The 19812-nt window shown below is 45.9% G+C and overlaps 1 protein-coding gene across 3 annotated transcripts in view; it reads right to left on the reverse strand.

Annotated features, from left to right (window-relative positions):
* The window catches only part of LOC143923435 (microfibril-associated glycoprotein 4-like), a 197330-nt gene that overhangs the window by 123694 nt on the left and 53824 nt on the right, over positions 1–19812 (reverse strand). For 2 of the 3 annotated variants that reach the window (XM_077447096.1, XM_077447097.1), the window contains exon 2: positions 2643–2727. The gene's annotated coding sequence lies outside the window, so the exon portion shown is untranslated. Of the gene's footprint in view, positions 1–2642; positions 2728–8860; positions 9044–19812 lie in introns of those variants that run through there. The other variant, XM_077447098.1, reaches the window with a different exon arrangement.

Genomic DNA, 19812 nt, shown 5'->3' on the forward strand with positions numbered 1-19812 from the left:
ATGGAGCTGAGGCTTGGCCCCACCCCCTTTCTCTTCTCATTTGCTGACTGACTTTGATTGACAGCAACGGGAGCCAGTGGCTAAGTATTAGGGGGACTGAGGGGGGCTGCTGCACACAGAATACTTTTTATCTTAATGCATAGAATGCATTAGGATGAAAAACCTTCCGCCTTTACAATTACTTTAAGTACTTAGTAACCTTAGAAGATAATGCTGGACTCAAATGGATTGTAATACAGTGGAACCTAGGTTTACGAGTAACGCGGTTAATGAGCGTTTTGAAAGACGAGCAACTTTCTTTTAAAATTCTGACTCGGTTTGCGAGTGTTGTCTCGCAAAGCGAGCAGAATTCTAGCTAATGGGGTGTGCAGTACCACATTTGGCCAGAATTGCGGGGGGCGCCGGGACACTCAAAACGGTTCTGAGCCGTTCGGAAATACTCCTTTCTGAGCCGTTCGAAAAATTCCCCTCCTCATTGGGCACCAAGCAAGGGTCACATAGGAGGTCTACCCCGGGGTGAGTTCTTATGGGTTATGCTAGGCACCTTGAACAGAGTCACTAGCTTTGCACATAGGGTTCCTTTACTTTACGCTGAGCACCATGTACACTTGAGCAGATGACTGTAGTTTATTTAACTCTCTTGTCCCTGTGTCAATGTACACTTCCATAGTTGCATTTAGGAGGCACATGCCGAGCCTCTGCCCTCTCCACCTGTCTAGTGCTTCACTGCTACCTCACTTCCAGTAAATGTATAGGGAACCCTGCACAGACTCCATGCGCGCACTTTCCTTAACTGTTTCTCTTCTGTACGGCACAGGCTGGAGACCTCTACGGGACGAGTCTGCTCCTGTTGCTCCTGTTGCTATGCGATATAGACCGCTCACAGAGAAAGTGCCCATAACAGCTCCCTCCATGCAAGAGGCTATCCCACCTGCAACATGTACACACCTAACAACAGGCTGCTTTCTAGAGAACCGTTACCCTTGGTAACCACTTGTTTTTCTGCACCAGAATGACTTTTAAGTGCTGTTACTTCCTACCCCATTATGCTAGTGTCCCTGTAGAAATGTGCCAGTTATTTGCAGAAGTACAGCCAAAGCTTGTTTGGCTGTACTTCTCCTGTGGATCACAGGAGTGCAGTTCGTTTTGCACTCTTGTGACCCCTTTTCAGCAGACAGCGGGCTGAAGTCCGCTGTCTGCTGAGGTCACAGAGCCGGTCCAGGCTCGGTCAATATTGCCACACTGGGGTCGGGATCCACTCGCATGCCTGGACCCACATGAAAGCCTAAGCCGGCCGCTCCCGCCCCCTCCACAGCCCAGCGCTCCAGTGAGCAAGGAGGAGGCAGAGCAGAGAGTGTTGACTGACAGCCACCAGCTCTCTGCTCCAGGAGCTGTGATAACTGAGCGATCAGCAGTGTTAGATCGCTCGGTTCTCAGTGTTAGAGCAGGCAGGAGACAGATGTAGCATTGGACCAATGCTGCATCCAGCTAGGTAAGTATAAATTTGCAAAACCCTCAAACCTATACTTCTATTTTAAATAACTTCACACCAGGAAGACGGCAAAGTTTCAACACTTCACTTCAGAAAAACTCTGAACATACAAAGTTCATAATATAATAAACAATTCTTGTCCCTACATCCCTAATCCAGGCTGTGCGCTGCCCCAGCATACTGCAAAGGTATAGTCCATGTACTGAAAGGTCCATTAGTGGCATTCTTCAGTGGCTGGTGTCTTCGGGGCGAACCCCAGGTCCCGATGACCTACCATATCACGGCAGATTTGCAAACATTTGCGATAGGCTCTCACTCCACAACCCTAGGATTACAGCTCCCTGTCTTCCCCCTACTGTCCCTCTTTTATATCTTAGGACCAGTAGGTAGGACCCAGAGAAACCCACCAAGCAAAAAAGACATTGAACACTACAGCACCGTCTTCATTGGTCTACCTTTATCCAGACTATCCCCACCCCAGTCTATCATGAATGCAGTTTCCAAACGTATTCACCTTACCAACTGCTCTGTGTCTGCCGCCCTTCTCTGCCAATCCCTCTACTGGCTTTCTAATAGTGAATAAAATTACATATATTAACAACAACATACAAAACCATCCACAACTCTTCCCCGGCCTACATTACCAATCTTATTTCAAAATAGAATCCAAACCATCCTCTCCTCTCAAGACCTCCTGCTCTCTAAATCCATGACCTCCTCCCATGCTCACCTCTAGAACTTCTCCAGAACCTCTCCCATCCTCTTGAACTCTTTGTCTCACTCTAGTTGGTCTGTTTTTAGGCATTTCCTGAAAATTCAACTTTCGGGGAAGTTTATGCCAGAACACAAGGAACAAACCAAGGTCCAAGTATAGATTTTCATGAACAGGGCCCTCCTAACTATCTCATTTTTAATCTGTATCTGTCTCCCTTTATATGGAAGAAGAAGGTAGAAGAAGGAGGAGAAGAAGAAGGAGGAGAATAAGAAGGAGAAGAAGAAGGAGAAGAAGGAGGAGAAGAAGGAAGAAGAAAAGTAGAAGACTCCACTTCTCAGTCACATTCACAAACATTTATGGAAGGTTCATTTACCAGTACAGAGAATAATCTTTGATATATTCTACCATCAAGTAATAGAGGAAAATAACACTCACTCTTATTCTGGTTGAGAGGTGGATGGAGAGCGATAACAGGAGCCAAGCAGAACACAAGGAACAAACCAAAGTCCAAAAATAGGGGCTGAGTGATAGAGGAAGAATGATTAGTGTCCTTTAATCTTCTTAGATAGCCTAATCTACTTTAAGATATTATGACAATCTGTATACACATTTATAAAGAACTACTTTATTTCTACTGATCCTGAGAATAAATACATGACCCATAACTATGCAGGGACAAGCCACTTCTTTATTCCTCCACCTATAGGCACAAACCTAATAAGCCTGATGATAAATCTGAATGGTGCCTCCATTGGTTGGTATGGGTTTCTAGAGCTGTGGATGGTTGACTTTCCATCTGATGGTACCTGCATAGTTCTGGGGCTAACACCACTTGGCATAGTCTGCAGCATGCAGGGCAGGACTCAGGGTGGTGGGGGCCCCTGGGCTTGATCCACTTTCGGGCCCTACCTTGTGTACATTACCGCATTTATCGGCGTATAACACGCACCCCAAGTTTGGGAGGGAATTTTAAGGAAAGAAACTTTTAGGAGGGAAGTTTAAGGAAAATACTTACATTTAAATGCCCATCAATGCAGCCTTATCAGTGTTCATCCGCAGCCTTGTCCATCCATCTGCTGCCTTGTCCAGTGTCATTTGCAGCCTTGTCATTGCAGTCTTGAAGTTTAAAAATGGCGCCGCCGAGATGCAGAGTCCTGTGTATCTCGGCGGCTCTCGGGTCCTCTAGCAGTCCCGAGCGGAGCCGAGAGTAGCCGAGTATACTCAGCTTGGCTAACAGTCCCTGTGTTATGTCCATCATAGGGCGGGACTGGGCGTGACTGTGAGCGGAGCTGAGCCGAGTACACTCGGTTATGTATCTTGGCAGGGCCTGTGGGGCGCCCTATTGGGTGGGGCCCATGGGCTTGAGCCCAGTCAAGCCCAATGGTAAGTCCAGCCCTGAAGGTCACCCAGAGCCCCGGCATTCTTGCCAACTATCCCAGTTTAAATTCCCTCGTCCCTTGAGGTTTTAGTCCTGTGCTGTGTCCCGATAACTCAGTGTGAAGTGCTGCTACTAATGCTGCCCAGCTCTGCCCTATTGTTGTGTACAGGTGACTCCCCTGCAGACCCTGTGTTTACATGTAAATAACCGGCATTCATATGTAAATAGCAGCAGCATTCAAAAGTAAGTAGGTGCAGCCAGCGGCATTGATATGAAAATAAACAAATCCCTACCCAGGGCCGTCTTTAATATTGATTGGACCCTGGGCAAAAATGTTCTTGCCCCCCCCCATACAATTTATCTCTCCGCCTGCTCTGAGACATACAATAAATAGCAGATAGACTTAAAAATCAGTTTACTGTATCAGATCAGGCAGCCATTGAGATTGGTTACAGCATATCATTAATGCTTACTGACAGGTTGCTAGAGGTCACAGCGGGAAATGTGGGGGGGGGGGGGGGGGGGATGCCACTTAACCACTTTCAGACCGGACCATTTTGCTGGTAAATGACCAGAGGTCTTTTTACACTTTGGCACTGCGCTGCTTTAACTGGTAATTGCGCGGTCATGCAATGTTGTACCCAAACAAAATTTGCGTCCTTTTCTTCCCACAAATAGAGCTTTCTTTTGATGGTATTTGATTGCCTCTGCGATTTTTATTTTTTGCGATATAAACGTAAAAAGACCGCAAATTTTGAAAAAAAATGATATTTTCTACTTTTTGTTATTAGAAAAATCCAATAAACTCAATTTTAGTCATACATTTAGGCCAAAATGTATTCAGCCACATGTCTTTGGTAAAAAAAAAGTCAATAATTGTATATTTATTGGTTTGCGCAAAAGTTGTCACATCTACAAACTAAGGTACGTTTTCTGGAATTTACGCAGCTTTTAGTTTACGACTGCCTATCTCATTTCTTGAGGTGCTAAAATGACAGGGCAGTACAAAACCCCCCCAAATGACCCCATTTTGGAAAGTAGACCCCCTAAGGAAATTGATAAGAGGCATGTTGAGCCCATTGAATATTTTATTTTTTTGCCTCAAGCGATTGAATAATGACAAAAAAAAATTTTTTTTTTTTTTTTACACAAAGTTGTCACTAAATGATATATTGCTCACACATGCTATGGGCGTATGTGAAATGACACCCCAAAATAAATTCTGCTGCTTCTCCTGAGTACGGGGATACCACATATGTGGGACTTTTTGGGAGCCTAGCCGCGTACAGGGCCCCGAAAACCAAGCACCGCCTTCAGGCTTTCTAAGGGCGTAAATTTTTGATTTCACGCCTCACTACCTATTACAGTTTTGAAGGCCATAAAATGCCAAGATGGCACAAAACCCCCACAAATGACCCCATTTTAGAAAGTAGACACCCCAAGCTATTTGCTGAGAGGCATGTTGAGTCCATGGAATATTTTATATTTTGCCACAAGTTGCGGGAAAATTACAAACTTTTTTTTTTTTTTTTTTTTTTTCACAAAGTTGTCACTAAATGATATATTGCTCATGCATGCCATGGGCATATGTGAAATGACACCCCAAAATAAATTCTGCTGCTTCTCCTGAGTACGGGGATACCACATATGTGGGACTTTTTGGGAGCCTAGCCGCGTACGGGGCCCCGAAAACCAAGCACCGCCTTCAGGCTTTCTAAGGGCGTAATTTTTTGAGTTCACTTCTCACTACCTATTACAGTTTTGAAGGCCATAAAATGCCAAGATGGCACAAAACCCCCACAAATGACCCCATTTTAGAAAGTAGACACCCCAAGCTATTTGCTGAGAGGCATGTTGAGTCCATGGAATATTTTATATTTTGCCACAAGTTGCGGGAAAATTACAAACTTTTTTTTTTTTTCACAAAGTTGTCACTAAATGATATATTGCTCACGCATGCCATGGGCATATGTGAAATGACACCCCAAAATAAATTCTGCTGCTTCTCCTGAGTACGGGGATACCACATATGTGGGACTTTTTGGGAGCCTAGCCGCGTACGGGGCCCCAAAAACCAAGCACCGCCTTCAGGCTTTCTAAGGGCGTTACAGTTTTGAAGGCCATAAAATGCCAAGATGGCACAAACCCCCCCCCCCCAAATGACCCCATTTTAGAAAGTAGACACCCCTAAATTTAGGGGTACACTAGTGAGACTAGGTAATAAATGGCGGGTGCCCTGAAACTATAAAAAAATAACTAACCAACCAGCGTCACCTGTAACAGTTATATGGTGATCACTGGTGAAAGGGTTAACTAGGGGGCAATCAGGGGGCTTTATGCGGTAGTATATGGGGGTCCCTGGCGCTATAAAAGCTGCGGCGAACCTAAATACCTACCTGCCTAACTAGCGTCACCTGTGACACTAATACAGCGATCAGAAAAACGATCGCTTATTAGGCTGGGTTCACACTGGAGCGATGCGGGAACGCCACGAATGCGCGGCGGGTTCCCGCATCGCATACCTCCCGGCGGCAGTTCACACTGCCCTATGCGAACTGCTGGGAGTGTCAGTGAAATGTTAATGACACCCCCAGATCAGTTCGCATATCGCAGTGCGATCTGCAAACTTGGATCGCATGGTGTGAACACCCATGCGATCCGATTCTGCTGCGGACCAAAAAAAGGGTCCCGTGCGAGTTTGCGGCGGGTGCGGCGGGTGCGACACGAATTCAGCCATACTATCTGTATAGCTGAACTCGAATCGCACAGAGATCGGATGTGATTTGCACTGCAGTGCGGTGCGAATCACATCCGTTCTCATAAACCGCTGCAATGTGAACCCAGCCTTAGTGACACTGGCGACGGGGGGTGATCACGGGGTTAAACCTTTATTGGGGGGGTTAGGGGGGTACCTTAGAACTAAAGGGGGCTAACCCTAACTGCCCTAACAGTTATTAGTCACAAATGACACCTGCCGGGTGATCAGGGGGTTAAACCTTTATTAGGTAATAAATGGCGGGTGCCCTGAAACTATAAAAAAATAACTAACCAACCAGCGTCACCTGTAACAGTTATATGGTGATCACTGGTGAAAGGGTTAACTAGGGGGCAATCAGGGGGCTTTATGCGGTAGTATATGGGGGTCCCTAGCGCTATAAAAAGCTGCGGCGAACCTAAATACCTACCTGCCTAACTAGCGTCACCTGTGACACTAATACGGCGATCAGAAAAATGATCGCTTATTAGGCTGGGTTCACACTGGAGCGATGCGGAAACGCCGCGAATCCGCGGCGGGTTCCCGCATCGCATGCCTCCCGGCGGCAGTTCACACTGCCCTATGCGAACTGCTGGGAGTGTCAGTGAAATGTTACTGACACCCCCAGATCAGTTCGCATATCGCAGTGCGATCTGCAAACTCGGATCGCATGGTGTGAACACCCATGCGATCCGATTCTGCTGCGGGCCAAAAAAAGGGTCCCGTGCGAATTTGCGGCGGGTGCGGCGGGTGTGGCGGGTGCGGCGGGTGCGGCGAATGGCTGAACTCGAATCGCACAGAGATCGGATGTGATTTGCACTGCAGTGCGGTGCGAATCACATTCGTTCTCATAAACCGCTGCAATGTGAACCCAGCCTTAGTGACACTGGCGACGGGGGGTGATCACGGGGTTAAACCTTTATTGGGGGGGTTAGGGGGGTACATTAGAACTAAAGGGGGCTAACCCTAACTGCCCTAACAGTTATTACAGTCACAAATGACACCAATGCAAAAAAAAAAAAAAAAAAAAAAAAAAATGACATTGGTGTCACTGTGACTGGGGGGCAGGGGTAATTGGGGGGGTGATCGGGGGGTAAAGGGGGGGTGTGAGTGTGCCTGGCATGTTCTACTGTGTGTGGGATGTGTTGGTGCAACTCACTGATCCGCTCTCCTCCGTGTCGGAACGAAAAATACCGACACGGAGGAGAGAATACATCACTTCCTCTCCTGTGTTTACATTACAGGAGAGGAAGTGATGTCACCGGGGATTTCCATTCGTCGGGAGCGATCGCGAGGGGGTGGCCATGAATGAATGGCCGTCCCCTCGTCCGGGATCGCTCCCGAACGAAAACCGACCGCCGCAGGCACCGGGCGGGGGCCCGATCGGGCCCCCGACCCGCGGGAGGCAAAGGACGTACATGTATGTGCTTATGCCTGCCCGTGCCATTCTGCCGACGTACATCGGCGTGCGGCGGTCGGCAAGTGGTTAAGGGCCGAGCCTGTTTTTGAAAAACATTTTTTTTTCCTAGAAAATTGCTTAGAACCCCAAAACATTATAATTTATTTTCTAACACCCTAGAGAATAAAATGGCGGTCATTGCAATGCTTTCTGTCACACCGTATTTGCGCAGCGGTCTTACAAGAACACTTTTTTTTGGAAAAAATTCACTTTTTTTTTAATTAAAAAATAAGACAACAGTAAAATTAGCCCAATTTTTTTTTTTATTACAAAAGATAATGTTACGTCGAGTGAATTGATACCCAACATGTCACGCTTCAAAATTGCGGCCGGTCTTGGAATGGCGACAAACTTTTACCCTTAAAAATCTCCATAGGCGATGTTTAAAAAATTCTACAAGTTGCACGTTTTGAGTTACAGGGGAGATCTGGAGCTAGAATTATTGCTCTCGCTCTACTGATCGCGGCGATACCTCACATGTGTGGTTTGAACTCCGTTTTCATATGCGGGCGCTACTCACGTGTGCGTTCACTTCTGCATATGTTTTTTATTACCAATGATAACATTGGTAATAAAATAATAAAAACCTTAAATATATTTTTTTGATTTTCAATTTATTTTCTATTTTATATATATATATATATATATATATATATATATATATATGGTTTTTATTCATTATTTTTTTAAATTTTTATTATTTATTATTATTCAGGTTGCTCTACAATAGAAATGTAAATAAATGAGGTATAAAATAATAAATAAAAATGTTAAACATAATATTTTTTATTTTCTATTATATTTATGGTTTGTATAAAAAAATGTATATATATATATATATATATATAATATATACCTAGAGAGAGGGAGAGATATAGATATAAATATATATATAAAATATATATTATTTTATTTTTATAAGAGGGAAAAAAAATTATATATATATATATATATCTGTAACTCAAAACGTAAAAAAACCAAAAAGGAGACTGTGTATCACAGTACTATGTCAATGTTCAAGGTCGGCTATTGACTACTTTTACGCTAGCACACACACTTACTAGTCAGCCCGATTGGAATCATTACTGATCAGCAGGGGGAAGGTATAGAGTCTTAAGCCACCATGCTAATGCTGAAATTAGCACTAGCAACGGACACCCTAATGGACTTGGCACTGGGTGGACGAGAACTGATGGAACATACTGCAAGCCAACAGACTCCGCCTCTTGGAGGGCAGCGATTAAAGCCACGTGCCACCACTCCTGGCAAGTAAATAACAGTTCTCTATTTATCTTGAGGCTGAATTCTCAGTTACGTCATCAGCTCAGCACTGCCATCTACAGGCATTACGGAGAATTACATCTCTGCTACTCCTATGGACAAGCTGTCGCTGTCTCGGCCGATTCACAGGCGACAGTATGTGTAGGAGAAGAGTTTACCGGCTGTAAACTGGGAGTATGTCCAGGAGAAGAGTGCGGAGCATGAGAGGAGTTCAGAGGGCGGCAGTTTAACAGTAAAATGACGAATGCGGGTGTATACATCAGAAAGACAGTTGTGAGAAAAAACACAATGACAAAGCAGAGCAGCTCCCATACAATACACAGGAATAGTGTATTTGGAGTGTTGCCATTAGTGACCAGCAGTGCCCAGACAAGGTCACCAGGGCAGGACTTAGGGTGGTGGGGGCCCCTGGGCTTGATCCACTTTCGGGCCCTACCTTGTGTACATTACCGCATTTATCGGTGTATAACCCCAAGTTTGGGAGGGAATTTTAAGGAAAGAAACTTTTAGGAGGGAAGTTTAAGGAAAATACTTACATTTAAATGCCCATCAATGCAGCCTTATCAGTGTTCATCCGCAGCCTTGCCCATCCATCTCCAGCCTTGTCCAGTGTCATTTGCAGCCTTGTCATTGCAGTCTTGAAGTTTAAAAATGGCGCCGCCGAGATGCAGAGTCCTGTGTATCTCGGCGGCTTTCGGGTCCTCTAGCAGTCCCAAGCGGAGCCGAGAGTAGCCGAGTATACTCAGCTTGGCTAACAGTCCCTGTGTTATGTCCATCATAGGGCGGGACTGGGCGTGACTGTGGGCGGAGCTGAGCCGAGTACACTCGGTTATGTATCTTGGCAGGGCCTGTGGCGCCCCCTATTGGGTGGGGCCCATGGGCTTGAGCCCAGTCAAGCCCAATGGTAAGTCCAGCCCTGAAGGTCACCCAGAGCCCCGGCATTCTTGCCAACTATCCCAGTTTAAATTCCCTCGTCCCTTGAGGTTTTAGTCCTGTGCTGTGTCCCGATATCTCAGTGTGAAGTGCTGCTACTAATGCTGCCCAGCTCTGCCCTATTGTTGTGTACAGGTGACTCCCCTGCAGACCCTGTGTTTACATGTAAATAACCGGCATTCATATGTAAATAGCAGCAGCATTCAAAAGTAAGTAGCTGCAGCCAGCGGCATTGATATGTAAATAAAGGTGTAATTCATATGTATATCATGCCCCCCTGCAGTGAGGAGATGATGTGCTGTAACCTCTAGCAACCAATTAGTGAGAAGTAATACTGTACTGTAATCTCTAGCAACCAATTAACAAGCGGAAATCATTTGCTGCAACCTCTAGCAACTAATCAGTGAGCTGAAATGTGTGCTGTAATCTCTAGCAACCAGTCAGTAAGCAGTAATGATATGCTGTAACCGCTGGCAACCAATCGTAATTGCTGCCTGATCTGATATAGTAAACTGATTTTAAGTCTAGCTGCAATTTCTTTTATGTCTTGGAGCAGGGGGAGAGTGAGATTGAATGGGGGGGGCAAGAATTTTTTTGCCCAGGGTCCAATCAATATTAAAGACGGCCCTGGATTGATGCAAGACAAATCCAGAGAAATTCCCAGTTCAACTCACCAACCAGTCAGCTTACCTACCAAATTAACCGGTCTAACAGTATACTTTAAAAACAGGGTTTTAGTTAGCACTAAGGATGAGCTCAGGTGTGTTCGCAACTCCACGTGCCCGCGCCCGCCAGGAAGCTGTCACTCCGCAGTGCTGATCACAGGCAGTGAGACATTTCCGATCCGCGCATGCACAGATTCCGAAATGTCTCACTGTCTGTGATTAGCGCTGCAAAGTGTCAGCTACCTGGCAGGTGCGGGCACGTGGAGTTGCGAACACGCCTGAGCTCATCCTTAGTGCACATTTGCAAACGCATGCGTAAGCTGCAAGACCTCTTCACAGCATCCTGTATTACTCGCAGTCCTAAGCCTGGGTTCACATTGCTGTGGGTTAGAAATTGTGTTAGTTCAGCTGAACTCGCATGATTTCAACCGGGCAATGCTGTCCTGCTGCGGGGGGGGCGATTTGACAGACATCTATGCGGGTTCCTGCACAGATGTCTATACAAAGTCACCAAAAGTAGTACAGAAACTACTTTTGGCAATCGGTGCAGCAGCCCAAAGTCTGTGCTGCACCGATTCGGACTGTGCCATTGCTGGCAATAGCCGCCGATTTGGCATGCGGTTTTCACACGCCAAATTGCATGCCAAATCGTACCAGTGTGAACCTAGGCTAACTCCTGTAAATTTATGAGAGTGCCCACAGTGGAAGCACATGCATTCTAATGGATAGACAGGGAGCAGGTGGGCCTGGAGGTAGCCCAATCCTCCTTAAGCCCCGGAAGATTTACCCCCTTCATGACCAGGCCATTGCACTGCATTACTTTAACTGCCAATTTTGTGGTTGTGTCGTGCTGTACCCAAATACAATTTATGTCCTTTTTTTAATTTCTGCTATAAAACATACCCAATAAAAAAAATCTAAAAAATTCTAATTTATTCATCAATTTAGGCCAATATGTATTTTGGTACATATTTTTGGTTAAAAAATCCCAATAAGTATATATTGATTGATTTGTGCATAAGTATAGCATCTACAAACTATAGGCTATTTTATGGAATTTTCATTCATTTATTTATTTATCTTTTACTAGTAACTAGCGGCGATCAGTGATTTTTAGCGGGACTGCGACATTGCAACGGACAAGTTGGAAGACTGACACTTTTTTGGGGACCAGTGACTAATACAGTGATCAGTGTTAAAGAAAAAAAGCACTCTCACTGTACTATTGACACTGGCAGGGAAGGACAGAACGACGATCTGCCTTGTTTACATAGGCAGACCACCGCTCTACCTCTCCTGTGAATGATCGGCGGGTCCTCGCAGACATCGCTTGTGTCGGACCTGCTGATTGGCTCCTGCTGTGTCCAATCACAGCAGAAGCAAGTTGCTGGCATCACCCCAGACCCTGTGCATAAAATCACCTAGAGGTACGTGATTTCGCACAGTAGAGACTCCCTGCCACAGTATATCTGCGTGAGGCGGTCCTTAAGGGGCTAAAGGCACAGTGGAACACTGAACACCCAGCATATAGCACAATGGTAGGAAAGATGTCCCCTCATCAATATTCCCCCCCCATTATTAACAAACAAAATGGCCCCTGCCCCCACCTATAACTGGCCTTCACAGCAAGGAGACCATGGAAGGGCAACACATGCAAAACACAACCAGAGAAATTCCCAGCTCAACTAACCAACCAGTCAGCTTACCAACCAAATTAACCTAACAGTATGCGTTAAATACAGGGGCACATATTTGCAAACGCATTTGACCGCATGCTCTTTAGTACAAAGATGAGCAGCCTGACTATAGCATGCACTGACTTTTTTTTTTTTTTTTAACCACTTTTGCTGGCTTTAACTGACAATTGCGCGGTTGTTCGACGTGGCTCCCAAACAAAATTGATCACCCCGGCGTTTTTTATTTTTCGCTCTATAAACAAAAATATAGCGTAAATTTTGAAAAAAACACATTATTTTTTACTTTTTGTTATAATAAATACCCCCCCCCCCCAAAAAAAAATATAAAAAAAACCCTTTTTTTTCCCTCAGTTTAGGCCGATACGTATTCTTTTACATATTTTTGGTAAAAAAAAATGCCAATAGGTGTGATTATTGATTGGTTTGCACAAAATTTATAGCGTTTACAAAATATGAGATAGTTTTATGGCATTTTTATTAATATTTTTTTTTTTTTTTACTAGTAATGGCGGTGATCAGCGATTTTTATTGTGACTGCGACATTATGGCGGACACATCGGACATTTTTGACACATTCTTGGGACCATTGTCATTTATACAACAATCAGTGCTATATAAATGCAGCGATTCCTGTGTTAATGAAACTGGCAGTGAAGGGGTTAACCAGGGGGTGGCAGTGTAGGGGTTAAGTGTGTCCCTGGGGGTGTGTTACTAACTGTGGGGGGCTGGGCTGTGTGTTAGTGAACACTGATCTCTGCTCCAATCACATGGAGCAGAGATCAGTGTCACTTGTTGCTAGGCAGAACGGGGAGATGCTGTTTACAATGGCATCTCCCCGTTCAGCCTACCCGTGAGATGATCGCGGGTATCCCCGCGGCGATCGAGTCGGCGGGACCCGCGACCAGACTCACAGGGGTCCCGACCAGCATGCGAGCGTGCCGCCGGCGGCGCACACGCTATGGCAGGATGCCAAATAGAAATGGACGTACATGTACGCCCATATGCCTGCCCGTGCCATTCTGCCGACGTACATCGGCATGCGCCGGTCGGGAACTGGTTAAGGAAATGCTTGTAAAAACTCCTCCAGAGGAGGAAGAGGAAGCGGAAGAAGGTCCTGAATCCTTGCTGGAACTGTTGGACTCTGTGAAGGAGAAAATGGAACAAAATGGAGGTATTCGCCATCTGCTACTTTAAAGTTGTTGTTCACCCAAGACTTCTCTAAGCTGAGAACCCAACCTAGGTGTTCCAGGTAGTTGATTGTGGTGACCAAATTTTGGTCCAGGCGGGCTACCGACCGGTCTATCAAGAGCAAGTCGTCTAGGTATGCTATTATTGTTATACCTTGGGCTATTAATCTGGCCAGAGGAGGGGCCAAGATCTTTGTAAACACCTAAGGTGCAGTAGTTAGCCCGAAAGGCAGAGCTACAAACTGAAAGTGGGCTTTTTCTGCTTCGAAATGCAGGAATTTTTGATGAGCAGGGAAAATAGGTACATGCAGGTACCCATCCTTGATGTCTATTGACGCCAGCAGTTCTCCTCCTTGCAGGATGGAAACTACCGATCGGATCGATTCCATGCGAAAGGACCGTATCTTTAGAAATCGGTTTAGATCTTTGAGATCTAGAATGGGTCTGACATCTCCGGTTGGCTTTGGTACAGTGAAAAGGTTTGAATAAAACCCCATTCCCTGCTCTTGCATGGGAACTACCAGGATAACTTTTTGTGACAATAGTCGCTCCAATGCTAGAAGGAGAGACTTCTTTTTCTCTGGGTCTCTGGGTACATTTGATCTGAGGAAACCAGGAGAAGGGAATTTTCTGAATTCTAGTTTGTAACCTAGAGTTATTGTGGAGATCACCCATTTGTCCCGAAATTCCTCCTGCCAGAGCCCTGAGAACTTTAGTAGTCTCCCCCCCACCCCACTGGAGTGAGCGGGGGCGCCCCTTCATAAGGAGGTCTTAGCATTTTGTCTTGATGACCTTCTCCCCCAGCACTTCTTTTGTCCCTGGGGTTGACTTTTAACCTTTGAGCCCAACGGAGGAGGCCGTCGTGACTGCCTGGAGGCTGATGACCGTAGCACTGGAGAAAGCACTACTGGGCACTTAAACCCCCCTCAGTCCCAGACCAATTTTCAGCTTTCAGCGCTGTCGCACTTTGAATGACAATTGCGCGGGCATACAACACTGTACCCAAATGACATTTTTATCATTTTTTTCCCACAAATAGAGCTTTCTTTTGGTGGTATTTAGTTACAGCTCGGAGTTTTATTTTTTGCTAAACAAACAAAAAAATGCAAAAAAAAAATCATGTTTTAATAGTTTTTGCAAACGGGTCATTTTTCTCCTTCATTGAAGTGCGCTGATTAGGCGGCACTGCTAGGCTGCATTGGTGGGCACTGATGGGCTGCATTGGTGGGCACTGATAGGCTGCATTGGTGGGCACTGATAGGCTGCACTGGTGGGCACTGATAGGCATAGTTAAGGCGGCACTAATAGGCACAGATAAGGCGGCACCGATGGGCACAGATAAGGCGGCACTAATGGGCAAAGATGGGCACAGATAAGATGGCACGGATGGGTGGCACGGATGGGTGGCACGGATGGGCACTGATAGGTACCACTGATAGATGGAACTGATGGGCACTGATAGGTGGCACTGATAGGTGGCTCTGATAGGTGGCACTGCTGGGCACTGATGGGCAGCACTGCTGGGCACTGATGGGCAGCACTGCTGGGCACAGATGGGCGGCACTGGGGTGCAGCACCTTTGAGGCAGATTGTGGCACTGTGGGTGGCACTGTGGGTGGCACTGTGGGTGGCACTATGGGCACTATGGGCACTGCTGGGTGGCACTGATGGGGGGCACTTACTTTTATTCAGGATGGCACTGCAGGGGGCAGGTGGGCACTGGCAGGGGGCAGGTGGTCGCTTGCATTGCTGGCCGTGATCGGGACTGATGTCCCGATCACGGCCACCGGCGAGGAGGAATACTAGCCGATTACCGGCTCCATTATATCACATGATCAGCTGTCATTTGCTGACAGCTGATCACGTGATAAGGGGTCAGGATCGACCCCTTGCACGGACCGGTGATCAGGCGAGTCTCATGGACTCACCGATCACAGAGCGCGCCGCGCACCCATACATATATTTTGCTACTAAATAACATTTCTAATCATATGAAGTTAATAACAAGAGTCCCCCTTTACATCAGAGTCCACAGAGTTCCCCTTTTACATCTGAGCTCAGAGTTCCCTTTTACTGTAAGGGGGGGACTCTGCAGACTCTGATGTAAAGGAGAACTCTGGGGACTCTAACATAAGGGATGCTCTGGGAATACTGAGGGTGTACACTGAGAACTCTGATGTATGGAGAAGATTCTGATGTAAGGGGAAACACTGTGGCCTCTGGTGTAAAGGGGAACTCTGATGTAAGGGGTGCTCTGAGAACCCCGATTTACCTTGGTGTACTCACTCAGAGGCAAGAGGGAGAAGGGGAAGACTTCAGTCACGGAAAGGGATGGATGGTGAGCTCACTCACCCCTTGGCAGTCAACACCTCTCATCCAGATGGATCTGAGGCTGCTGGACTTCAAATTTCCGGCCCCCCCACTTTCCTTTTCTGAGGCACAGCGCCAGGGATTGGAGTGTGGGCAGACAAAGAGAGGTGGGGGGAAGAGGTGCAGTTCAAGCCCTCTCTCCTCTGCCCTCTGTATGTGTTTGGGGGGGGGGGAGGTTTGTTAGTGTTGGCTTTGGGCAGTGTGGAAAAAATGTAACAGACACTCTCAGCTGAGACAACTGCAGTCAGTAACCCTAGCCATAGTCCAGTCTAAATAATGTGTCCGGGTTTCAGACAGTCCAAAACCTGGACACATGATTCCAAACCCGAACTGTCCGGGTGAATCCTGGACAGGTGGCAACCCTAGGTATACCCCACATCTTAGTAAATTTTTCCTCCATAGGATAAAGCGTAGTAAACTTTTTAGGAGGAAAACATTTTTTATCTGATTGATCCCACTCAGAATAGATAATCTTTTCCAGCAAACCATGAACAGGAAAAGCATGTGCAGTTTGAGGAGGTTTCAGTGAACCCAGAGAAGAAGTGGGTTCATTAACTGACAGACTGGTACGGGTAACTTAAACGTGGAGCGGACCAATCCAGCAAGAATTTGCACCAACATTTTCTTATCCTGAGAAGCTGAAGAGGGCCCTTCTCCACTAGATTCCTCATAAGTGGAATCATCAGTCTCCTCCCGATCCTCTGAGGGGGATTCCTCTCCTTTACCCCAGAGTTCCTCACTCTGAGGGTCCTGGGTGACAGAGGGGGGCCTAGTGCGTTTTCTTCCACTGAGTGAAGATGTAATTAAGGCCACTAATCTTTCCACTAAACCGTTTATGGTTGAGGAAAAAACCTCCTGTGTAATGTACACAGGGGCAGAAGTGCCAGAAGCAGCTGCAGCCCCTGACCCAGACGGCTCTCTCTGGCCAGTCTCCCGGGTCCTGCAGGGGGGCAAGGTGCTGCAGAGGGGGAGTCCTCAGAGCCTGAAGGGGACCCCTTAGGGCCCCTATTCTTCGGGGCACTTGTACCTCTTCTACCCATAGTGCAAAACAAAAAAAGGTAAAGGTACCACAAAAAAATGCACTAACTGCTGAGCACTGTAGTTCAGCAACTGCCGCTGCTACTAAGACTCAGTCTGGTGCCTGGGAATGCCTGTGTCTTCCACACTCACATGCGCCTGTCAGCTCTGTGTCCCTCCATAGGCTGTGTGCATCTGAAAAAGAGTGCACTTTAAAGCCTGTGTAGCCTAGTGCTCCACCCCCCCCCCTCCCTTGCTTTTTAAAAACGAGCGTTTCATACGTGAGCAGAGGCTCTAACCCTGCTGGCAAGCATGGAGGGGAGGCTGGGGCAGAGGAGAGGGAAGGGCCGGTGGACGTGAAGCCGGCCCAGTGACGTGTGGGTGACCCCGCCCCCTCTGATGTAACGGAAACCTGCGTTACATCAGAGGGGGCGGGGTCACCCACACGTCACTGGGGAACCCCTGGCTTCCCTCTCCAGCATCAGAGGGGGCGGGGTCAGGTGACGGGTGGCCCCGCCCTCCTAATATAAGAAACGTCAGCGCTGGGATCTCTGCAGTGTCTCCGGAGTGGAGACAGAAGAAGGATGTATGGACAGCGCTGGACTGAGAGATCCCCCGTCGCTGGATATGATCATCCATCGCTGGACCCCGGAGACCCATCGCTGGATAGCAAGAGTGGATTAGCACCGCTGGAATCTTTTTTTTATTTTTTTTATTTTTAATAAAGGAATTTTTCAAAAGTGTGTTTGTTTTATTTAACCATTTTGACACTTTCTTTGTGAAATGGTAGGGGTACTTTTGTACCCCCTTACCATTTCAAACAGGGGGGGGGCCGGGATCTGGGGGTCCCCTTGTTAAAGGGGGCTTCCAGATTCTGATAAGCCCCCCGCCCGCAGACCCTCACAACCAACGGCCAGGGTTGTGAGGATGAGGCCCTTGTCCTTATCAACATGGGGACAAGGTGCTTTGAGGGGTCACAGACCCCCAAAGCATCCTCCCAATGTTGAGGGTATGTGGCCTGGTACGGTTCAGGAGGGAGGGGGGCCGCTCTCTCGTCCCCCCCTCTTTTCCTGTGGCCTGCCAGGTTGCGTGCTCGGATAAAGGGTCTGATATGGATTTTTAGGGGGACCCCCACGTCAATTTTTTTTTAAATTTGATGCGGGGTTCCCCTTAATATCCATATCAGACCTGAAGGGCCTGGTAATTGAATTTAGGGGAACCCCCACGCTTTTTTTTTTTTTTTATCAATGAATGAATGAATTGTCGGCTAATGCAGAGAACACTCATTGAGTGTTCTCTGTATTACGGGACCCGACAATAGCCGCAAGTGATTTTAAAAGACTTTTTTTCCTGCACAAATGACACTTTGTGCAGGGACAGTTCTAAGCAGCAGAAACATGCGCCCCTTCACAGGCATACTATAGATACCCCCCAGCTACGAAATTTAAAGGAATATTACACTTTTATTGTTTCACTTTAATCATTATTAAAATCACTGCTCCCGAAAAAACAGCCGTTTTTAAAACTTTTTTTTGCATTGATCCATGTCCCCTGGGGCAGGACCCGGGTCCCCAAACACTTTTTAGGACAGTAACCTGCATATTACCCTTTAAAATGAGCACTTTAGATTTTTCCCATAGACTTGTATAGGGTGTTCCGGCTTTTCGAATTTGCTGCGAACAGCCCAAATTGTTCGCTGTTCGCTGAACAGGCCAACAGGCAATGTTCGTGTAGAACATGAGTCCGACTCGAACTCGAAGCTCATCCCTACCCAGGGCCATCTTTAATATTGATTGGACCCTGGGCAAAAATGTTCTTGCCCCCCCCCTATACAATTTATCTCTCCGCCTGCTCTGAGACATACAATAAATAGCAGATAGACTTAAAAATCAGTTTACTGTATCAGATCAGGCAGCCATTGCGATTGGTTACAGCATATCATTAATGCTTACTGACAGGTTGCTAGAGGTCACAGCGGGAAATGTGGGGGGGGGGGATGCCACTTAAGGACCGAGCCTGTTTTTGAAAAACATTTTTTTCCCCTAGAAAATTGCTTAGAACCCCAAAACATTATAATTTATTTTCTAACACCCTAGAGAATAAAATGGCGGTCATTGCAATGCTTTCTGTCACACCGTATTTGCGCAGCGGTCTTACAAGAACACTTTTTTTTGGAAAAAATTCACTTTTTTTTTAATTAAAAAATAAGACAATAGTAAAATTAGCCCAATTTTTTTTTTTTATTACGAAAGATAATGTTACGTTGAGTGAATTGATACCCAACATGTCACGCTTCAAAATTGCGGCCGGTCTTGGAATGGCGACAAACTTTTACCCTTAAAAATCTCCATAGGCGATGTTTAAAAAATTCTACAGGTTGCACGTTTTGAGTTACAGGGGAGATCTGGAGCTAGAATTATTGCTCTCGCTCTACTGATCGCGGCGATACCTCACATGTGTGGTTTGAACTCCGTTTTCATATGCGGGCGCTACTCACGTGTGCGTTCACTTCTGCATATGTTTTTTATTGCCAATGATAACATTGGTAATAAAATAATAAAAACCTTAAATATATTTTTTTGATTTTCAATTTATTTTCTATTTTATATATATATATGGTTTTTATTCATTATTTTTTTAAATTTTTATTATTTATTATTATTCAGGTTGCTCTACAATAGAAATGTAAATAAATGAGGTATAAAATAATAAATAAAAATGTTAAACATAATATTTTTTATTTTCTATTATATTTATGGTTTGTATAAAAAAATGTATATATATATATATATATATATATATATATATATATATATATATATATATATATAATATATACCTAGAGAGAGGGAGAGATATAGAT

Source organism: Lithobates pipiens, unplaced genomic scaffold (assembly GCF_037356315.1).
Source record: "Lithobates pipiens isolate NorthernLeopardFrog02 unplaced genomic scaffold, aLitPip1_a1.2 Scaffold_22, whole genome shotgun sequence".
In the NCBI taxonomy this organism is placed as follows: Eukaryota; Metazoa; Chordata; class Amphibia; order Anura; family Ranidae; genus Lithobates; species Lithobates pipiens.